Below are 3,574 nucleotides of genomic sequence, written 5' to 3'. Positions count from 1 at the left end.
GGAGTGAAACACAGGAGGCGTATCAAAACCGGTAGCTCTCAAGTCATCTCAACGCCACTCTTCAAGCTCTTGGAGGCGTATCACCCCCTCTCGGTTAGGTTAGTGTGCAAACTTGATCTCATTACTTATGTTAATAAATGCTTAGAGTTAGGTGATGGTTAGAGTTAGGTTAGGGTAGTGAATATGCTTGTTATATTGTGGTTGTGGTGGTGATGAATGCTTCTGATAACTCTCAAATCTGATTAATGCGTGTTAGGAGAGTCTGCTTGGTAATAAATTTGTTAGAGTTAAGGCAATCAAATCTAATAAATTTGTTAGAGTAAAGGCAATTAAAAGCCAACCGGTAGCTCTTTTCATTTATAAAATCCGGTAGCTTTCTCTCTTTCTTTTCATCTTCAAACACGATCTCCCATTCTATTCTTCCTCAAACACATCTTTTCTTCTTCCTCTCTGCTCTCACATAATACTAAATGGATTCAACGAATCCCTATAGTCAGACAACAAATTTTGTTGACCTGTTGAACAGTCAACAAGATCCCGTCCTTCCTGAACCCTTTAATTATGGGAGTTTTTCATCACAAGTCCCTCTGTTCAGTACTCAATGTACTGAAACCTCAAGCTTCTGTGAAGACTCAGCTAAATGACGCAAAGAAAGAAAGAAATGGACTCCCACAGATGATCTGGTGCTAATTAGCGCATGGCTAAACACCAACAAGGACCCTGTCGTCAGCAATGAGCAGAAAGCCAGTACTTTCTGGAAACGCATAGCAGCTTACTATGCAGCTAGTCCAAAGGTGGTGAAAGGTGAAAAGCGAGAAGCCCTTCACTGTAAGCAAAGGTGGCAGAAGCTGAACGATCTTGTTTGCAAGTTCTATGGCTCCTATAATGCTGCAACATGACAGAAAACTAGTGGCCAGAGTGAAAATGATGTAGTCAAACTGGCACATGAAATCTTCTACAATGACCATAAGAAGAAGTTTAACCTTTACCACGCTTGGGAGGAACTGCGGCATGACCAAAAGTGGTGTGAGCTTGCAACAAGTAAGAGGGATGGAACCGCTAGGAAAAGAAAGTGTGAGGATGGAGCACAATCAGCCAGCTCCCAAGCAACTGTCGATCTTGATGATGAAGCAACAAAACGTCCTCCTGGTGTGAAGGCAGCGAAAGCAGCATCTGGTAAGAGAAATGTGGTAGATCAGCAGGCTGCCTCTCAGTTTCAGACCATGTGGTCTATTAGAGAGAAAGACTTGGCTGTGAAAGAGAGACTCTCGAAGATGGGTTTGCTAGAGAGGCTCATTGGCAAAAATGAACCACTATCTGAATTTGAAGAAGCGCTTAAGCAGAAGCTAATAACAGAGATGTTGGGTTAATGTTCTGTTTGATGTCTACAAACTAGTGTCTTTGGTTAAATTTTCGGTTTGATGTTCTGTGTAATGGTCTGTTTCATGTTCTGTTTAACATCTATCTGTAAAATATTGTATGCTTCAATGTTAAATGTGAAATGCTCTTTTTTATTTATCCGCTTGCCACATCCTTGTTTCCTTATATATTTGAGATCACTGATGCATTTTCATGAACTATGTTGAACATTGGGCTGACTCACTGATGCATTTACATGTATATGATTGTAGGACCATTTGAAGCATAGAGACAGAGGCAAGAGAAGTCACGAGAAGCACGAGATGTCATGTTCGGTTTGGCAAGAGAAGTCACGACAGGTTATGTTTGTATGTATGTGTCACGAGATTGTTTTTGGACGTGCATGAGAGGCGATGGTTTTGTTTGTATGCATGTTTTGGTCACGAGATGTTCTACTTGTCTGCATGTTTTGGGCACGAGATTATCCAAGGTTTTGGACGTGCATGTCACATGTCACGAGATAATGCATGATTTCAGTCACGAGATTATTTATGTGTTTGTATGTTTTGGACAAAACAACTCCTCTTACTCTATATAAAGTTATTCATGATACAAGATTTCAAAACCACTTCTCTCGATCAAAATTTAAAAGCACACAAGATTTAAAAGCCACTCCTCTCAATCAAGATTTCACTCTCCCATTTTTCCTTATTTGCTCAACTTCTTCACTTCTTTACTACGCTCACATTATTCAACATTTTGATCCTTCTTCCGCAAAACACTTTTTTACATTTTCATCACATATATGGTTTCATCTTCTAATAACAATTTTGAGGGAGTAGATGATGAAAGTTTTGATCAATATTTTGATCAATATTTTGATCAACATTTTGAACAAACATTCGAGAATTTGGCGGAAAATTATGGTGATCAACAAGAAGAAAGGAAAAGAAGGAAAAAACGAATTCATATCGAAAGAAATCGTGAAGAAGGCGTTTGGGAAAAAAGTATGAACTTTATGCAACAGGAGGTTACCAAATGAAGAAAAATCAAACATAAAAACTTACCAAAACGCTCAGATATGTTATGAAAGGGCGACATGAGAAAAGACTCCGTCAGAAGACTTCCTGGAAGTCGTCTGGAAGACTTCTTGGTAGTCGTCTGGAAGTCTTCTAGCCCAGAAGTCTTACAGATCTGAAAAGCCTGCATATCCAAATTCAGAACTGAAAAACCCGCATATCCAAAAAACGTTCAAATGGCTTAAAAACAGAGAAAATGAGTGGAAGATTAGATAGATCTACATTTATAGAACACACAAAAATACATATATAAAATTAATAGATCTACCTTTAAATAGATGGAAAATGAGAACCATGTGATTAAAAACCTGCAAAACAAGATACGTTAGTGAGAAAGACATGAGGCAAAAACAATAAATTGATATAAAGTTTGAAGTTTATAAGTTCAAAGAGATTAGAGAGAGGTTGTAGAGTTTTAGAATGAAGAACATTACATTTTTGTTGCAGCCATTTGAGAGGAGCAGAGAGAATGTGTAAATTTTTCTTTATATAGGTAGACAAAAAATCCAATTAGGTTAAATATTTTCGATTCAGAAGACTTTCAAGTAAGTCTTAAGTCGTCCAGAAGACTTCAATATTTTTAGCGGGAAACTAAAATATTTTTAGCGGAAAACTAAAATAGAATACTTCCTAGACGACTTCTAGACCCTAAACATAACCTCTAAACTAAATTAACTAACTAAACACTTCATAAAATCAAATTAAACTTAAAAAGTGTTTACTATACACATAAATAAACACATATAAGTAAAATTTTAATTTTTCAAAAAAATATTTAAGATTTCCAAAATCTAACCCTAAGAATACATATAATACTACAACATATGCCAAACCCTAAAACCAAAGAATATCATGATTAACTACTTTCACTCATCTATATTGAAAACCATTCAATTTTATTATATCTTAATTTACATCACTTAAAACTATTTATAATTACATGATTTTAATTTTTTTCTTGTCAAAATATTTTTTAAACAATTTATAAACAATTTTAAGATCAAGAACACCAGACGACTTCCAGTATCTCAGAAGACTCAGACGACTTACCGGGGCTATATTCGTAAAAATGAGTTATGTTTTTTTTTTTTCGTCACAAGGGGCTGGGTGTATTTTCACAAAGCTTTTAGGTTAGT

General features: G+C 36.1%; 1 long non-coding RNA gene across 1 annotated transcript; it reads right to left on the bottom strand.

Annotated features, from left to right (window-relative positions):
- Window positions 1–413: 413 nt before the first annotated feature.
- Window positions 414–2,544, bottom strand: LOC125587860. The gene is made up of 2 exons (XR_007324259.1): window positions 2,427–2,544; window positions 414–1,173 (listed from the first exon to the last, which is right to left on the bottom strand). It is a non-coding gene; the product is annotated as an uncharacterized LOC125587860 (long non-coding RNA).
- Between the last annotated feature and the right edge of the window lie 1,030 nt (window positions 2,545–3,574).

The sequence above is a fragment of the Brassica napus genome, chromosome C5 (assembly GCF_020379485.1).
Source record: "Brassica napus cultivar Da-Ae chromosome C5, Da-Ae, whole genome shotgun sequence".
Lineage (NCBI taxonomy): Eukaryota > Viridiplantae > Streptophyta > Magnoliopsida > Brassicales > Brassicaceae > Brassica > Brassica napus.
The sequence above is the reverse complement of the archived record's forward strand: the minus strand, read 5'-3'. Positions and strand labels throughout refer to the sequence as shown.